Raw genomic sequence first — 19,870 nt, 5'->3', positions numbered from 1 at the left:
CCACTCTCACAAAGTCTGAAGATGCTTCTGGTCCTTGTCTTTGTTTCTAGTTTATCCAGAAGACTGGGGAAGCCTTGCTGTGAGCAAAAGCTTCTTGAGTTCCTGCAAATGCTCTCTCCCCAGGAGCAAACGCTTTTAAAAAGAATTCCAATTTCTGCACGATTTGGGAAGTCTTTGGGGGTTCCTTTGAGATATTAGATAATTGAATATAGCTTTCTCCCACTGAAAAAAAAAAAATCACACATCCAAGGACAGCCCCCAAACTCCCAAGATCCCTTAGCGCACTAGTCAATTTTATGACAAAATTAATCTGGAACGTGACTTATGGAGCCCCAGAGGGAAGTCACTGGGGCCGGTAAATATGTAAACATGGCTTTTTCAGTTTCCGTTTCGCATGAATACAAAATAAACTGCGGCCCTCCGCACGCTGGAAAGTTCTTCCTTAAAGTTAATAAAATCTGTCAACTTCCATAAAGGCTGAGAGGAAGGGGGTCCACAGGTGCAGGCGCTCGGGCTCGGGCTCGGGCAGTCGGGGCAGCTAATAAAATGCCCTGGACACCGCGCGCCTCCTTCCCCATCAATTCTCATCAAGCGTTATTAGAGTCATCTGTCGCCTCGGAGGTGCGTCCCCCGCGCTCGCCCCGCAGAAGCGACAATGACATTTGGCCGCGCTGCAGGTGCGGCTGTGTGTGGCCGCGCGGGCCTGAGTGGGGCGGCCTTTGTGACGCTCGGGTCCTTTGATCTGGGCCACAAAGGGCCTCAGAGCTGCAGCCCCCTGCTTTCTGCTGGCGGCACCGCCCGGGCAGGGGAGGGGCGGGCTGGGGGTGGGGGTAGGGGCAAGGAGGAGGGCGGGGGCAAGGAGAGAGGGAGGGGGGATGGACCTCGGGAGGGGGTGATCCATAATATTTATTTCAACAATAGCTTCAAATCTTTTTAAACATCATAAGAACACGGCTCATTAAGCCCACAACAGCCTTGAAATTGTGTTATAAAACCGCAAAACAGAAATCAATACATTTGCTAGAAAGGAGGTAATGAAATATATTGAGTTGCCTGAGAAGTGGTTTGTATGAATCATAATATTATTATGTGCGCATCAATCCCATTTCCAATACTTAAAGTTAACCAGCTAGCGAAGAGCGCCCTGAACCCTCGTTAAACAGGCTCTCCCCGGTTACTTGCCAGGCCTGCGCATCCTATAAATAACCAGGGGAGGGGATCAATGCTGCCCACCCCAGAGCTTCAGCTGCTGCAGCCCTGTGGCCCTGCCTGATCAATATGGGCTCACAATGGCCGGGAGAGCGCCGGGGGCTCCCACCCGGAGCCCCATGGTGGGCTTCTAGCTAGGGTTTGGCCAGCTGCTCAGGCTAGCCAGGCCAGAAATGGCAGCTTCCCTCCCCAGCCTCCAGGCTGGGGGTGGGGGGCGCCCGGGAGAAGGATCCTGGATCCAACCTCCACCCTGGTGTGTGTCAATCTGAGGACCCCTGTCTCTGAAGGGAGCATCCCAGCAACTACCCCCCATGAGCGATCTGATTCTTTTCTCATCGCTTTGTTTTTCCCGACGGATGTTGTTTTCTTTCTTCCCCTGCTGTCGGTGAATTAAAACTGGATGCATTTTTCTCCTTCTCCTTCCAGATACCTTTTGGGAAAAGAGGACCTGATTCTGTGATGTATGGAAGCAAAAAATCAGGGACAGATCCCAGTTTTCCGGGGGTCTGAGGTTTGTGCAACCTGAGGGCCCTTGTGGAGAAAAGCTCTCTTAACTTTTTGCCCATTTTATAGAAACACGTGAACGCGTTGCCAAGGCCCCTTCTGGACTTGGAGAGGCCTGAGAGGTGGGAGCCCCTAACTGAAGCCTCGAAGCTTCTGGAAGAGTCTGACCCAGAGGAAAGCCAGGGCCCTGAAATCATCTGACCCTCACATTTCCACGCTGCCTCCACCTTCTGGAACGTAAGCCCCCCCCCCTCCCCGAGGACTCTGGCCTTGCCTGACTTTCTTCCCTCTGTGTCTTCAGAGCACAGAGCCTGGTATGTAACAGGGGCCCAGTGAAAAGGGGGATCTGGGAGTGGTCTGCCCTGTGGGGTCCGCCATGGAGCGGTGGGCTCCTGTCTCAGTCTCCTCCTCCCTGAGGTTGCCCCGTGGCCCTTGCGCCGTGCATTTGGAATTTGGACCCACGTTCCAACAAGGTCTTGTTGACTCCCAGAGCATTCTCAAGTGGTTAGTAAAACATGGACGGCCCCATGTAAATGTATCCGCAGGCACAGATGCAAAGCTTCACACCTGAACCAATGTACACACTCGGCCGGATTATGAAGGCACAACTCCTCAGAGGATCTGAGTTTTGGGAAAGACCCTGCTTCAGTAGATACTAGCAGAGCAGAGCCTAAGGGCTCAGAGCAGCGATTCTCCACCTGGGGTGATGTTGTCCCTCCAACCAGGGGACACTTGGCACCATCTTGGTCGTTATGACCTGGAGAGAGGAGAGGGTAGGAGGGCAGGGAAAAGTGATGCTGTGGCTTCTAGTAAGGTAGAAGTTGGGCTGCTGCTAAACATTCCATAAGGCACAGGACAGCCCCACGACACAGGATTGTCCAACCCAAATGACCATGGGGCGAAGGCTGAGAACTTCTGGACTAAGCCTGCACCAAGGCCTTCTGGCTAGAATTAACAGTGCTGCTGGCACTGTTTCAATCACAGTGCCTTTGCCACTCTCTCTAGGAGAAGGGGGATAGGGAGCGTGAGAGGCCATGCCCCTCTCTTGATATCATGGCTGGGAAACAGGGCTTCATTCCAGCCACCCACTCCGCAACCACTGACTGCCATTGTCTGCAGTGCTGCTATAGCTCTGGGCCTTTGCTCCAGGGTCCCTGGAGGACAAGATCTCCTTCTGACTTCTTCCAACACACCAACCGTTCACCCTCTCATGGAAGGGGGGCTGTCTTAGCTCCTGCCTGGCTTCCAAGGTACCTGACCCATCAGAAGGGCTTAACCAACAAATCATCAATTTTGAAATCGGTGGCATCGTTTCTGCTCTCCACACCCCCCAACCATGCATACCCAACACCCTCCTCACACCCCTCCCCAAACCTCCAACACCTCCTCCCACACAAGTCCCCTCCCCATGTCCCCACCATGGATCCCACAACACACCTGACCTTGGAAGCTACTTGGATAACCGTTTTTGGTTATCGTTATTTGGTCTTCGACACTGAATGTGCCTACATTTCAGAATCTAAAAGATTGGTGACAATAATTTTCCCCACAAAATCCCACCTCCCCCCATCTCGATTTGATTCCCCTGTCCCTGTTTCCTTTTTTCCCCTCCCCCACTGCCTATTGTCTCGTGATTATCCCAGAATTGATCATTCTGACCATCTTGGCCATTTGTAGACACAGACTTTACATTGACCCAAATTTCTGCTTTTGCTGGCCAGAAGAGATCAGTGGTCACATGAAACAGCACAAATGTGATTTTCTTTGTTTGGAGAGGGGGAGTGTCATCTCTACTACATAATCCCAATTATGCACAATTAGCTGACTCAGGCCACCACTGGCCACTTATTGACTAGACAGATGGTCACCCAGGCTATGATTTTTGTCATCGCAGAAACTAAAAACCAGTTTCATTTGGGTACAGCGAACTAGGAAGTGGCCTCGTATTTTCTAGTTCGCCTGATAGCCACAGAGAATCTGATAATTTGAAGAACCACACTAAAAAGTAATCCATTCTGTAGTTTTCAGGTTAAAAAAAAAATGTTTTTGAAAATTAAATTGTTTTCGCTTCCAGGACTTGCCTGGGGAACGAGACTAAAAAAGAAAAATCCTGCATAACAAAATTTCCCATATTGTCAGGCTCAGAAATGCCTAAGAGAAATTAACCCAGATGACTGAATTGTCAAACTTCAGAGAAGGATGAAATTTAGGGAGAACAACAACAACAGAATTGCCCAGTTCCAAACATATTAAACTCACTTAAACAAAATAACTCAATCATCCTTTAAGTTAGGATTTGCCATAATTCAGTCATGGTTTATGAAACCAATGTTGAGTAAGAATGTCAAAATGATTTCTTTCTCTGGACATTTTTTTGGGGCTTTGTTTATAAACACAGAGATTCCACAGTAAAATGTACTTTTTTTTTTTTTAAGCCAAGCACGCCAGACATTAGGAGTTTCTCCAAAATGTCAAGCAATTTATTCTTGTTTACTATGTTTATGATCTACAGGATGTCCATAATGTCTGGAAACATAGGTGGATATAAATAATGTGGTCAAGAACTAGTAACTCTATTTCCAGACTTTATAGACATCACCATCCATATCCTTTATCATCAATGTCTGGTAGACAGTACAAATGAGAAGCTACTTAATATTTCTTAAGTGATGCAAATATGTGTTCCACTTAAAGGTGAATAGATCCTTCTTTACATAATAATGTACCCCATGCGTGTAAATTTTTTGAAGGGCAGGTCAACGTTTAAATGAATACTATTGAAGATGGCTTTGTAAGGTGTGGAATCTTTTTGAAAAGTGAATTTACCAGTTCTCGAAGTAGAGGTTGGCATAGAATACAATGATAAGACACGGAGCATGACGGCGATGAGGGGGCCCTCTGTGTCCCAAGAGCTGTCACATAGTGGGCATTTTGCCAGCTGCCTTCCACTGTTGATCTTAATGGAAGCCTCTTCCAGCTCTCCTGCCCAGATCCAAACACAGCCTTAGGCTCATACACCTAATACAGTGAAAAATCCTGGTTTTACTTATTTCCTGGGTGTGAATAAAATGTGCCATTGCAGGAAGAACCTAGAAAATGGGCAAAAAATGTCCGTCCCTGTGTTCCACTCCCAGCTCTTTCAAATAATGAGCTCTGTGGGTCCTTATTTGCATCGCTTGCCCTTGGTTTACTTATAGTATCAAGCAAAATTATTCTGGGGTTAAAAAGGCTAGAATTGTAGTATCATCAGCTCTGCGGATAAGGAGTCTCCCTCCCTTCGCTTTAATGAAGAATCCAACTCACAGGTCTCATGGTCCATGTAATAAAACAGTGTCACCCACAGCCTAACCGCCCAGTCCATTGGGAGGCCCGGTTGCACTGACGGGAATTACTTGAAAGAAATCTTAGGTGCCAATTCCAATACTCTTACTTAGAACTGAAAACCCAGGGGCGCCTGCTGGCTCAATCAGGAGAGCATGTGACTCTTGATTTGGGGATTGTGAATTCAAGCCCCGTTTTGAATGTAGAGCCTTCTCAAAATGAATGAATTAATTTTTTAAAAAAAAGAAGGAAAAAAAAAAGAAAAAAAAAGGAAAGGTCAGTTTGAACCCAGGCATGATAACTTAGGCTACCACTCTGGGTAAGATCCTGGTAAGAACCCACCAGGATTCTAATTCTCTCTTTTTTTTTTTTTTTTAAAGATTTTATTTATTTACTTGACAGACAGAGATCACAAGCAGACAGAGAGTCAGAGGAGGAAGCAGGCTCCCTGCAGAGCAGAGAGCCCGATGTGGGACTCGATCCCAGGACCCTGAGATCATGACCTGAGCCGAAGGCAGCGGCTTAACCCACTGAGCCACCCAGGCGCCCAGGATTCTAATTCTCGAGGGCAACTCCGGTATCCTATTCACCGCTATCGCTGTGGTTTCCAGCAGGCGGACAGATGCTGCCGAAGTGTTGGCTCGTTCAAAGATGTAACTGTTGGAAATATCAGTCAAGACCTGACCTGGGGGCTTTGACTTGAGTTGAAGAATATTGGTAGGGATTGTGCAGTAGGAGGTGAAGTTCATTCCTTTCTCCCTCCCATCTGACTACCCCTCCCTCCACTCCCTGCCCCCAGACCCATTCCAGTCCGAAGGCTTTGAACCCTGGGTTCAGCTGACGAAGAACACATCCCCTTTGCTGCATCGCCTGTGTTTACATGCGTCTCCATGGCGCATGCGTGTGGATGCGCATTCTGTGTCGCCACGTGCGTGTTTGGGTGCATTTGTGTCTGCAGGTGTGTATCTCTTGCCAGCCAGGAGTGTCCTTCCACAGCCTGCGCATCTGGAAAACAGCGGCTGTATCACTTTCAGCAGTAGAAGCAATATTTTAATGGCAGATTACAAAGAAAATGAGTAGTCGGAAACCACAGGTTGCCGACCAAGAGCAGAAAAATGAAAGACCGCACATCACCTACAACAGAGAGACCCGAGAATTGACTTCCCATCCATCTCTTTTATTCCTGTACTTCTTTTATAGCCAACAACGTCTCCTCCAGCCCATGATTGCTTATTTTAAATTGTCTTCCAGTCTCGAGGCTCTGTCTTTCCTATCCCACCCCCCCCCACCCGCCCCTTCTCCCAGGCCTCCCAAATGATACAGTCTGGCTGATGTAGCCCATATAGAGCCCGGAGCTGCTGCTTGTCTTGTAGCCAACGCCACGCAAAGAAGAGGAGGGAAGATGTCTTCCTCCTGGAAGATGAGTTGCCGGCAAGTGAAACTCCCCTGTCCCCCTCTCCGCAGCTCTGAGGCTCCGCAGATGAGTCACATAAATTACTGCAGAAGGCAAAGTTACCAACAGGCGCAGCACACGGAAATGATCTCGGTCCGTCACGCGCATCGATCTCAAGGCGCGAACCACTGACCTTGGTCTCTGCTCGCCCGCTCTAAATTCTGAGTCCGTGTTAACTAAAGATCGCATTTCCATTGTTACGGCTCAGAAAGTGATTCCTGACCCGCCTGTGGTGTATCTCTTACCGAGCCCCTACTTGGGAAGGCTTTTTTTTTCTGTTTAATCTTTGGGATATCCGAGCCACAATTCCAAACATTTCCAAGTGAGACCTCTCTTCCATTCACAGTAAACCCCAGAAAGAATGTGGGCCGAGGAAAAGGAGCAGCAAACATTCCCTTTGTTCTGCATTGAACCGATGGCAGTTGGATCATCTGTGATGTGTCATAACAAATTGTCTCTAACCCAATTGTCCCTGTGAAGGTCGGGTAAAGTCCCAAAGATCGCAATCGGGATGAAAGGGACGTACGCATTTCTCAACAGAAGGGAAGTGGGGGCGGTTTCAGGGATTTGGCTTACTAAATGTGGAATTCCTCCGCAAGTGCACATGTTCCAAAAGCTGCAAAGGAGAAAAACCTTCATTCAGGGAAAGGCTCAGAGAAGCGGATTCCGAAGATCCACATGGAACTAAGTAACTCTTTCTAGATTAGCCAAATTCCTTCTCTTCCTTAGAAAATGTTTTCTACTGAGCCCATCGATCAGCCTGGGACTGTCCACTCTCTGGTCCTCTGCACCTACAGGAGAGTAAGGACCCAAACGAAGACCAACGCCCGGACCACACAGTTCATCCTCAGAACTGACTTCTGAAAATAGAAGCTCTAGTGTCACGTTAAGAGATTTAAACATCTCTAATAAAATAGAAGTTGTGAACATAAACTATCCGCTATTGTAGATTCTAGTAACTGCAATTCTGATTATCCTACAGCAGAGTTCCAGGGACAAGTCCTGCACTTTAACGGTAGAGTGTGAATTGCAATTTTAAGCAGTGGTTGAATATTAACCCTGACATTGCCCTGGCTGGCAAGTTTCTCAACATCAGCACTATTGACATTCCGGCTGGACAGTCCTTTGTTGCAGGGGACTCTCCCAGATGCTGCAGCAGTAACCCTACCCACTAGATGCCAGCAGCTACCCTCCTCCCCCCAGTGGTGACCAGCGAAAAATGTCTCCTGACATAGCCCGACACCCCGCCCACCCAAACCCACTGGGAGAGGCGGGGTGCAAACCGTCCTCAGTTGAGAACCACTATTCTCATCAAGGAAAAATTCATTTATTAAACACTTTTTTCCCCTTAAAAGACAGAGAGAGCGCAAAGTTATATAGCACTTCTCGGGACAACGGAGGAAAAGAAACAAAGACCCCAAATTAGACATTTCGATCTGTTTAATGGAGCATTAAGCAACCATTAAAAATATGTTTTTTAAGATACTGCAGAGACATAAGAATGTGCTCATCCTATGACGTTAAGTGAGAAAAGAGCACACCAGGAGAGGCCACTGCCATATACACACCCTATAAGACACAGGTGTTTGAAACTATTGAAAGTATGCTAAGAAGAAAAACACAAAAAATGACAACCATTGTTACGTGTGGAAGATGAGATAATGCAGTATGTATTTTTTCATTTAACTTTATTTTTCCCATTTTAAAGCAGACACAGAAAAAGGACAAAGGATCTGGTGGTATACAGCACATGAGCAGAAAGCCTCAAACACATCGCCATCCTGTATTCCTAAATTTAATTTTCTTCCACACCCTCAAGGAAGCTGAGCGACTCCTTTCCTGCTTCTCTGATCCTCTGCTCATTAAACCCTCACATCTGCTTTCCTCTGCAGTCATCAGCTTCTAAGACCAGAATTCGGGGCTTTTTTTTTTTTTTTTTTTAACACCTTGCTTCTCCACCTAGGCAGTCTTGTTCACTGATTCACTCATTCATTCGTTCAATACCCTGGTACTGTGCTAGGTACCGGGAATTCAGTGGAAAACAAGGCAGGCAGAGTCCCTGCTTTCATGGCAGAAGGACACGAAACCAATATACGTATACATGGACAAGATCGTTCCAGATAGTAATAGGAGCTCTGATGACAATACAGTCTGGGGATATGGCCAAAAAAAGAAAAGCTCTAGAAGAAAGCACTACTTTAGACTATTTTAGGCTACCCTACGTTAAGCTAGTTAGGGAGGGCCTCTTGGAGGAGGTGACATTGACACTGAGAACTAAAGAATAAGAGGACAGGGATGTCTGGGTGGCTCAGTGGGTTAAAGCCTCTGCCTCTGCCTTTGGCTCTGGTCATGATCCCAGGCCTCTGGGATCGAGCTCCACATCGGGCTCTCTACTCAGTAGGGAGCATGCTTCCCCCCCTCTCTGCCTGCTTCTCTGCCTACTTGTGATCTCTATCTGTATGTTAAATAAATTTAAAAATCTTTAAAAAAAAACAGTACCTTATATATCATAATTAAGCTTTTATAGAGGGAAAAGAAAAGTGAAAACTGCATGATTTTTAGTAATAAGAGACCAACAACAAAGTACCTGTTGATACCATCATTTTTCTCTGGTATTAGGAAGCCCCTGGAAAAAAGCAGAGTGAAACTTTGTTTTAGGTTATGGCTGTGTTAAGCTTCCTTGGAGAGAACTGTAGGGTTAGAATGGAAACCTTGAAATCTGAACTCATTGGCTTTATAAAACTTAACTGAGCAGTAGACACTGAAAATTATTTTATTGTTTAGATATGTTTCTTTTTAAAGATTTTTAAAATTATTTAAAAGATTTTATATTTTGAGTAATCCCTACACCCAACGTGGGTCTCAAACTCACAACCCCGAGATCAAGTCACGTGCTCTGCCCACTGAGTCAGCTGGGTGTCCCTACAAATGAAATTTTTAAAATTTTTCCTTTTATTTATTTTTAAAGATTTTGTTTATTTACTTAAAGGGAGAGAGAAAGAGGGAGAGCACACAAAAAAGGGGAGAAGCAGAGGGAGAGGGAAAAGCAGGCTCCCTGAGGAGCAGGGAGACGGAAACGGGCTCTATCCCAGGACCCTGGGATCATGACCTGAGCCGAAGGCAGACAGACCCTTAACTGACTGAGCCACCCAGGTGCCCCTAGATTTTTTTTTAAAAGGAGGAGAGGTTCTTTATTAAAGCAACTGTGCGTTAATATTTACTACGTTATACTAGAATTACATATGTTTTTTAAAATATGTAAGACAAAGAAATACAAACACTGTCTTATCAATAAAGACTTCCACATTAACTTTCAACAGTCACGGATCTCCTCTTCCTCTTACCCAGGATGCTTTGTAATATTTGACCTTTCTCATTGCCCTTTGTGTGAACATCTCTGTGTTCTTCCTTTACCCTGTAAAATCTCTCCATCTCTGTCTGTTTTCCCATTAATATAGCTGTTACTGCAGTTTGGTTTTTGTTTCTTTTTTTTTTTTTCTTTAAGCTTTTTTTTTTAATTTTTTATTTTTTATAAACATATATTTTTATCCCCAGATGTACAGGTCTATGAATCGCCAGGTTTACACACTTCACAGCACTCACCAAAGCACATACCCTCCTCAATGTCCATAACCCCACCCCTCTTCTCCCAACCCCCCTCCCCCCATCTTTAAGCTTTTATTTATTCATGGGAGCCTGAGTGGCTCAGTGGATTAAAGCCTCTGCCTTCAACTTGAGTTGTGGTCTCAGGATCCTGGGATTGAGCCCTGCATCAGGCTCTCTGCTCAGCGGGGAGCCTTCCCCCACCCACCTACCTCTCTGTCTACTTGTGGTATCAGTCTGTCAAATAAACAAATAAAATCTTTTTAAAAATTTATTTATTCATTTGACGAAGACACAGCGAGAGAGGGAACACAAGCAGGGGGAGTGGGAGAGGGAGAAGCAGGCTTCCTGCCGAACAGAGAGCCTGATGTAGGGCCTGATCCCAGGACCCCAGGATCATGACCTGAGCCAAAGGCAGACGCCTAAGGACTGAGCCATCCAGATACCCCGGCTTTCACTGATTCTAAGACAGGTCCTGCTGCTTTTCCTTCAGTGGCCAAGAAAAGACCGTGTCTGTATGAGCCCTCTGGTGATTGTCCCGCATTAATGAAGGTCAAGCCCACCAGCCCATGAGTGTTTGCGGGTTTACCGCAATCTATGAATGAGGGTTCCCAGGTAAGGAGCATTATCTATTTTATTTTAATTTTTTTCTTTCTTTAATTACGGGGCATCAGAGGCCGCTGTTCTTCTGTCTGAATCCGTCATAAATATGTTTCTTGTGGAAAAGATGTGCTCTTTGCCCCTAGCCTGGCTGGAGGTAATCTGAACTGGAAGGAGACACGTCACCTGGGGAGAGCGTCCCCACCTGGAATGCAGGCAAGGGTTGTTTGATTCAGGTTTCTGGGTGCAGAAAGCTCATAAGAAGAAAATTCTTCCCACGTGCAGGACATCTTCAGCAGGAGGGTTTTCCTGTGTTCTAGATTTCCAGAAACAGATGTCCCTGGAAATGCAGACACTCGCTTAGTTTGGTCCCCTTCTCATCCTAATAATGCAGGATGTAAATATCTCTATGGCAGCTGATGTTGTTAAGACCTGTTAATATGGGGCGCCTGGGTGGCTCAGTGGGTTAAAGCCTCTGCCTTCGGCTCGGGTCGTGATCCCAGGGTCCTGGGATCGAGCCCCGCATCGGGCTCTCTGCTCAGCAAGGAGCCTGCTTCCTCCTCCCTCTCTCTCTGCCTGCCTCTCTGCCTACTTGTAATCTCTGCCAAATAAAATAAATAAAATCTTAAAAAAAAAAAAAAGACCTGTTAATATTCCACGTGGGTAGGATACCAGCTTTTAGAAAAGGAGGTGACTGTAAGCAACCTACAGGGAGAGATTCCTTCTGCTTTCGGTCACTGCTGTGTCCCTGAACCCAGCACAGTGCCCCCCACAGAGCAGGTGCTCACTGAATATTTGCTGAAGGAAGGAAGGAAGGAAGCAACACAGCAGCAGTTACATTCCTGGGGCCTGGGAGGGCTTCCCTGAGTTCATCTCCTGTGGTAGCTAGACTTGGCGGTCCCAGGTGTTGAACTTCTAGAACACCTCACTGCACTCATGCCCTTCCACGGCGGTGGTCTACACGGCTCTGCGAGCACCAGAGGGTAAGCCTGGGGCTCACCAAACTGCGTGGCACTTAGAGGTGCTTCATAGTTTAATAAGCTTTAATAACCATTTGATGAAGGAAGGAATGAGGGAAGGTGGGAGGGAGGAGAGAAAGGGAGGCTCTGGGTAAAGTGGTTAATTAGAGATTGCTCTCTCTACATAACTCCATGTTGATCTGGCAAGCTAACCCTTTTTAGGCTTTGTTGTGGCTGGGTCTGCATTGAACCTTCCCGACTCAAAGCTGGGAGAGCCTTTTTGCCCGAGGACAATTACAACCTCCTGAAATAGTGTTTCATTAGAAAGAGCCCTGGGCTAGCAAGGAGAAAAGCTGGATTTCCATAGTTCTCTGCCACTGACTAGGCAACCCTGGAAAGGTCTCGTCAAGTTCTCTAGCTCTCAGTTTCCCCATCTGTTTAAAGGGAATGCAGCTACCGTCCACTGCGCCCTGCGGGGTTGAAGGAGACAGTGAGTGTGGAAGTGGTTTGTAAAGCACTAAGCCTTTGGCGTGCAAAGAATGACCAGGGAAACCCAAACTCTGGCTTATTCGGGCCAGCTTGAAGTCATTGTGTTCTTCCTGTCCCCTTCTCTACCTTGCATTTTCAGCCAGAACGTTTGCAGGAAATCGAGGGTCCTGTCTGAAACCCAAGATTTGCTTCCTGATGGAGTTTTCCTCCTGAAATGCCTTCTTGCTGTGGTTTACCTTCCTGATGTCCTCGCCTCTTGACTGTGAAGGTTATCTGCCTTCTGCCCTTCCACCTTTCCCTGCTGAATTAATCTGTGCGGCGTTCACCACGAACCAATGCCTCTGGGCCCTTCCTTTCGTCACTTACAGAACGCGCGGGCTGGGCCACGGCGGGGCAGGAAAGTGAAGTAGGTGCCGAGAGCCGCGGGCTGGTAGCCGCAGGAGACAGTTTGGGTGGGAACAGGAGAAAAGAGGAGAGCAGGTTTGCTCCCTCTGCATGGGACAGTCACACCTCTGTACCAGCCAATTGTTGAAATGTGGGAAGGTGAGAACACTAGATCATTTGACATTCAAAAAAAAAAAAAAAAAAAAAGGAAAAAAAATTCTGGAAATTTGAACTTTTATACGAGATCTCACGACTTTCAAATGCTGGCAGTGCTTTCAAATTTGTTAAATATGCCTCATGAGCCAAATAAAACACATATGCGGGTCGAAGTCAGCCTGCGAGTCTCCACTTTGTGACCCAGGGCCTCTGGGTGCCTTTTTAGCTCTGAGAGCTGTGGTTTTTCTGGGCTGTGAAATCTGCTCAAAAATACCCAGAGCTCCTTCCACCTTCTTTTTCTTCTCAGCTTCTCTTTGGGTCTCACCTGGGCTTCTGTGATGGCCTCCCTCTAGCCCTGGGGGGTCTGCCCGCACCATCTTACCTGGAAATCAACTTTGTCGATGTAATCAGGTTCATATGAGGTCCTTAGGGCAGCCCCTGAGTCCATATGACCAGTGACCCTAGCTTTGTGCAGTAAGATAACGTTGATGTCGGGGGCACCTGGGTGGCTCAGTCAGTTAAGCGCCTGCCTTCGGCTCAGGTCATGATCCTAGGGTCCTGGGATCACCCTCCCTGCTCCGTGGGAAGCCTGCTTCTCTTTCTCCCACTTCCCTGCTTGTATTCCCTCCCTTGCTGTGTCTCTGTCAAATAAATAAATAAAATCTTAAAAAAAAAAAAAAAAAGAAAATGTGAGTGTCATCAATTCTCCCCCTCCGTCCCCACCGTGAACGAGTGCATGACTTGTCGTGTGTGAACAAGGAAAGGAAAGCCAGTGAGTGTGTTTTCCCATGAGAGAAGGAAAGAGGGAGGCAAGCAAAGCCCTCCCCGCTCCCCGCGACCACGGCTAGGTGGCTGGATCGTGTCCTCTATGGAAGAGATACACAAATATCTTGATCTGTAAGTATTAACAAGGTCTTTACAGGGTAGATAATGAAGATGGCACGCATAAAGCATCCCGGGCTCACTGAAGCGGGGTATGGGAATCGGTGTGTGAATTTCCAATTAGTGTGGATACCTGCTATTTCTGTTACACCATGTGCTGAGCATGAAGGGCCCTGGTCGGGAGGGTTCTCCTGGCTAGAGCAGGTGTTTGGGAAACAAGAGCACTGGCCTGGGTATCCTGTAGGTTGCTACCTTGTTGGAGATCTTGACATAGCGTAGAAAAAAGTGAAAGGTACGGAGCTTTGATATACTTATTTTGTGACTCTGGGCCAGGGGTTACGTTAGGGAGGGACTGGCTGCTGGTTTGTTGGAAAGGTTTGGGATAGGGCAAAAGGATAGCACAGTGGTTAAAAGGCAAGCACCTGGACCTGGGTTGTCTGGCTTAAATCCTGCTTGCCAGATGTGTGCTTTTAGACATTTCAGCTAATCGCTCTGTACCTTGGTTTCCCTATCCATCAAATGCGTGTCTCGATAGTCCCCATCTCATGTGATTGTTACAGGGATTAAACAAGTGAATGCAAGTAAAGCATCTAACACGATGCCTGACATTTCATAATCACTCTTAATACATTGTTTTAATAAAAATATTTTATTTATGTATTTGTCAGAGAGAGAACAGAAGGAGAGGGAGAAGCAGGTTCCCCATTGAGCAAGGAGCCCCATGTAGGGGTCGATCCCAAGACCCTGGGATCATGGCCTGAGCCAAAGGCAGACGCTTAACGACAGAGCCACCAAGGCACCCCTGTATCTCTATGATAATTTACCTAGGAAGTACTGGATTGAGATTGGGAAGGATAAATATAAATAATTCGGGCCCCAGCTCTCAGACTCACTTCTGTACAAACAAAGAAGGACCTTCCTGGCCACTCTTGGCTCTGGAGAGTGGGTAAATGTGTGCGCATGCGCCTAGGCGCAGGTGTGTCTGTTAGAGCGAGCCCTTTGCCAAAGGCCACAGACAGCCTCCCAATCTGAGCAGTGTTTCTGCAAGGAATCTGCTAGGAATGATTGATTGCTCAGGACCTCCTACTTCTGGGCCCCAGTAAGCCCCATAGTGAGCACCATGACTAAGGATGTTCAGAAATGGCAGGGTTCGGGAGAGAACATTATCTTAGGTACCCAAGAGCTGGGGCCCAATTACCAACGGGGGGGGGGTGACGGGGATGGATCTTCCTGGGACAGTGCGGTTTATGGCAGTGAGTGAGCTTTAGCGCTGAGTTTGGCTTTTTTCTTTGGCACTCACGTATGCATTTAAGGAGAAATCCCCTTTACAGCAAAATGCTTTTAAAATCCTCCACATGGAAGCAGCCCAAGAAGGGAGAACACACAGGCCGACACCAGGAGCCCCGCTGCTCGCCTCTCTTTTCCTGCAGAAGGGGCAGCTAGAAAACGCTGCATAATGGATGAGTCACTGCAGAAGGCTCAGGAGCTTAGGTTATCTGCCTGCGTATCATCTCTGCTCTTCCCATCCCAGACCTGACGGCCAGGCTCCTCTCTAAAGCCCCAGTTTGCTGTGATTTCAGCTGAGAAGGAGAGAGGGGGGAACTGCTTTTTCCAGGGCCTTCATAAGTGGCTTTCCAACTTTTCTGATGGCGACCCATGCTAACTGTGTTTATCACTGTGTTCTAGTGCACCCGCGTGTGTGCACACACTCACACACTGGAATGAATAAGACACCTCTTACCCTTACTATCGAGTGGGATATATTCTGATACTTTTTACTCTATTCCATTTAAAAGATAATGCTGGTGATGACTCACTGGGCTGATTTCATAAAGCACCGATGGGTCCCCACCCAGACTCTGAAAAACTCCGGGCTGGGGCCAAAGCATGCTGACAAGTAGAGGGTTGGGATGGCGACAAACGGGGAAAGAAAACTCTTCAAGACCTACAGGCCTCGCACTTGTCTAAAGTAAGAAGCCGTTGGAAAATCAGGAGAGGACAGAGCGGCGGACACCTTGGTGTTCTTCAGTGGTGTTGGCATGGGCGTTATTTGGGTTTGGGTCATGGCACGGAATGGCAGTGGACGGTAAGATTTCTCCTGCACGGGGCTGGAAAGACTATTGCAGAGAATCAAATTCAGTGTTTGCTAGTCCTTCTGAAATAAATACACTTACGTTTTAAAAAGGAAGTAACTTGGGGCGCCTGGGTGGCTCAGTGGGTTAAAGCCTCTGCCTTAGGCTCAGGTCATGATCCCAGAGTCCTGGGATAGAGCCCCGCATCCGGCTCTCTGCTCAGCGGGGAGCCTGCTTCCTCCTCTGCCTACTTGTGATCTCCGTCTGTCAAATAAATAAATAAAATCTTTACAAAAAATAAAAATAAAAATAGAGTAACTTACATGAAATTATCAAGTAGGTTAAGGGTCTGGATGGGACCCGGACAGTGTGACATGGTAATTGTGGTAGTCAGATGGAAGCTACTGGAAATACAGACAGAAAGCAAAGCCTGTGTGGTTAGAGATGGGGAAAGCTGTCTAAGGGTCAGGCAAGTGAGGACTGTGCCCTGGGGTTGGCCATCAAGCAAGTGACAGCTCTGGGGTGTCCTCGTGTTCCTTCTCTGCTCTCTGGGACTCAGTTTTGTCCTCTGGTAAATGACTGAGACCCTGCCTGTCTCATAGAACTGTAACAAGATGAGACATGTGGAAGCCTCGGATTCTTTCTTTTCTTTCTTTCTTCTTCTTCTTTTTTTTTTTTTTTTAAGATTATTTATTTATTTATTTGACGGAGACGGAGAGAGGGAACGCAAGCAGGGGAAATGGGAGAGGGGAAGCAGGTTTCCTGCTGAGCTGGGAGCCCATTTTGGGACTTGATACCAGGACCCTGGGACCATGACCTGAGCCAAAGGCAGACACTTGATGACTGAGCCACCCAGGCGCCCCGAAGCCCCAGATTCTGAATGTAGAAGGAGCTCGGCAGGACTTTAGGTCCTTCCCCGTCCCTCCCACCAGGAGTGGGGCCTGCATCCATGTTTCTAGGTGACCGTTCGGGCCCCGTACTGGATGTGGCTGTGATTGTGACAAGATGCTGTGACCCCTGGCCTCTCTGCCCCCAGGTCTTAACCGACCCATGGTGCTGCATCTCGATCTAGCTGGGCTTGGCCATCTGGGTGCGGTCTCACCTTGGGCCGAACAAGGAAGAATCGGTTTGTGTGGCCTCCAACACAGGCCACTTGTTCTCAGACCCCTCCGTGGATTATAAGTCAAAAGCTGATCCTGGGTTTGCCCTCTGCAACGTCACCAAAGGCCACCCCCCACGCCCATAAGATGGCCTGTTCCTGGCGGTGTTTGTAAAAGGCCCATCCCATGCCCCACCCCCCCATCGTCCTGGCTTTGGAGGGGGCCAGAGCCAAGCTGACAGGCGGTCCCCGAGTCTTTGTTCAACTTGAGCTCAGATGGACATAGAAACACAAGAGGAGCCAAATCATATGTTTAAACAGTTAAGAGGAAACCCAGCTCAGCAAGGAGCTACAACCCTGGATTTAGCCTGGGTGAATTTTCCTTTGCTGGGATTTCCTGTCCTGTTTCTGGATGTTTCTATCTATCAAATGTTCCCTGGCAGTTGGTTTCAGGCCATCAGTTCTGCTGTGAAAGAAAGCTTTACACAGTACTTGGGCTTAGTGGTTAAAGCATCAAGGACTGCAGAATGGTTGGGACCCAAAGCCTGGTTTCTAGGATGGAGGCTCTAGTCTGTGCCTATCTGCCCTCCATGGAAAGAGACCAAACTCAAAGACTGGCTTTAAAGGACCATCCATAACAATAAAGGCCAGGGAGCTTCCCCCCTCAAGCGGGGAGGCAACACTGGGGTTAGTGGGGGGTAGGTCCTTAAGGAATGTAAAGTAAGTGAACCCAAAAGTTGGCCTCCTGCAAGACTTTTAGACCGCAGTTAAAATTTAACAATTTTTTTATGTAAATCATCTGGTATACTGAATTGCATGGGTTGGGTGGGAGGGGGAGCGGAGGACAAGGAGGGAACAATGGCCTGGGATTAGATAATTTAGTTAGTGCTAAAATTCCAGGAAGTTTGTGTTGATCTGGGCCTGGATCTTGTTACTTTTTAGCTCAAATCTAAATCTTTATCTTCCTAGTACAGTTGAGAGGACATTTTTTTACTTAGTCATTTTTACAGTTGTAATTTTTACCCGCTTTCATCAGCTAGAGCCGGTTAGATTAGCAGCTCTTAGCGCAGAGATGAAAATATTGGTAGGGCCCAATGGGCCCAGTTTTGTTTATTCTAAGGAGCAGGCTTTGATCTAAACATATTTCCTGGGGTCTGGACGCGATGACCTAATTCCTGTCTTATCCGTCTCCACTTTCTGTGAATCTCAGATTGCGTTTTACTGTAGAACCCTTTGAAATTCACTTTGCATGTTTTCCCACTTTGTTACCCCCTCTGACATTTGTTTCACTTGGGGTAGAGTGTGTGACTCCTACTAAAGGTTCCGAGGCTTTATTTTTCTAACAGGGCTGCTAGGTTTTAACTGAGTGGGGAGGCTTTTCCTTCTTTTTTCCTTTAGGTTCTCTCATTCTTGACTTTCACAACACGCCAAAAACAATAAGCAAATAATCTACTGCTAGAAGTTTATGTCAACAGCAAATCATTTAGGATTTTCTGTATGAACACTTTTTCTAATTAAAACAAACAAACAAACAAAACAAAACTGTCCCCCCACACCCATAAAAGTCAGTTCAATCCACCTGGTCCGTGGGGACTGAGATGTGAAGACTCAAAACTAGAGAGTCATTTTCAGGTGTCTCTGAGGGGTTGGCAGGAACCCGTTTTCCCTTCTCCCGCCCCTCCCCCCAATAGTCATTCCTGGGAGGGGGTGTCTTGGGCAGTTTGTGTCCCTCATTGGTCTCTCTTCTTCAGGTCCTTGTCAATCACTACACTGCCCTTCCAAGTATATTTTCCAGACAAGGGGCTTCTTTGCATGATTCGCTGTACTTAACGATACTTTCACGGTGCACATTTTAAAAATAGGAACTGGGGCGCATGTCACCCAAATCCATATTTTTAGTTCAAAAATGTCGTCAACTTCGCCGTCGTCATTCCCGGCAGCAACAACCCAGAAAATTCAGTTCTCCTTGGTTTCCAAACTACCTCCACGCACCCTAAGTTTCAGAAGGGACAAAGCAGAGCGTCCAAGGAGGGGCTGAGGCTTAGCGGGCGGAGGTGGGGTGGGGGTGGGGATGGGGGTGGCTGCTGCGTGAACTTGGTCTGCCTAGAAATAAACCGCGTTGCTTTACTAATCTGATTCCCCGTCTCTCCTGCGGGGGTGCTGAACCTAAAGGCCGAGCGTGGGGATCGCACAGGGAGGGGCTGAGCGCGAGCCTTGATTTGGAAATGAATGGCAAGGCGAGTGGGCAGGTAATGATCGATAGGTTAGAGAGATAGTGGATCGATAGATGGCTCGGCGGGGACAAAGGCGCAGCGAAGGGGAGAGACCTGGACCCCGGGGCTCCGACCTTCCCCTCCAGGGCTTCGGTTGTCTCCGGAAGTCTGTCTAAGCGAAAAGTTGCCTGGGCTCCCCGTACCTCCCTTCCAGAAAGCGCTAGAAGGGAGGAGGTTGGTGGGGAGCGGGTAGAGAAACAATTGCCCGGCTCCCGGCCCCGGGCCGCCCGCCTCGCGGAAGCGGACTCGCGGAAGCGGACGCGCAGACCGGGGTGGCGCAGGGCCCTGATCCGCGGGGGCGGCCGGCGAGTGGGAGGCCCGGGGCTGGGGGCGGCTCACCCGGGCAGTGGTCGGGCGTGCGCCGGGGTGGGCGTCGGGGATCTGCCGGCTGGGCCCCTCTTGAGCGGCGGGCGGGGCGCGGAGGGGGCACTGCGAGCCCGCCCCTCCCGGTGGCCAGAGTCGCAGATTCTCTCCAGCCTGTCCCAGGGCGTCGTCCCGGGGCGCAGGGACCGCTTCCGGGAGGGACGCCCCCAACGCCACGGAAACGTCCCCTTCTGGCCCCGCGTAGAACAAGAGCTTCTGGACAGAACTGCGGCCTTCCCTCCGTGTCCCCACTCCTGAGCAAAGGCATCTCTCTTGGTGCGCGCGGCCGGGGCTGCGGAGGTGCAGGCCCCAGATCTCTGCACCCTGACGCCGCGCGCACAGCCCCACCAACACCCTCTCCTGCTTTAGGGGCGCCTGCCTCCGCGCTGTCCTGGCTTGGCCCCCCATCCCTTCGAGCTGAGCCGCCCAGCTTGGGGAGGCGTGCCCCGGGTGGCCTGCACCCCGTGCAGACTTTTATTGGGAGGCGGCCCAATGCTTGTCCC

Source organism: Neovison vison, chromosome 7 (assembly GCF_020171115.1).
Source record: "Neovison vison isolate M4711 chromosome 7, ASM_NN_V1, whole genome shotgun sequence".
Classification (NCBI taxonomy): Eukaryota; Metazoa; Chordata; class Mammalia; order Carnivora; family Mustelidae; genus Neogale; species Neogale vison.
Note: the sequence above shows the minus strand (reverse complement) of the source record.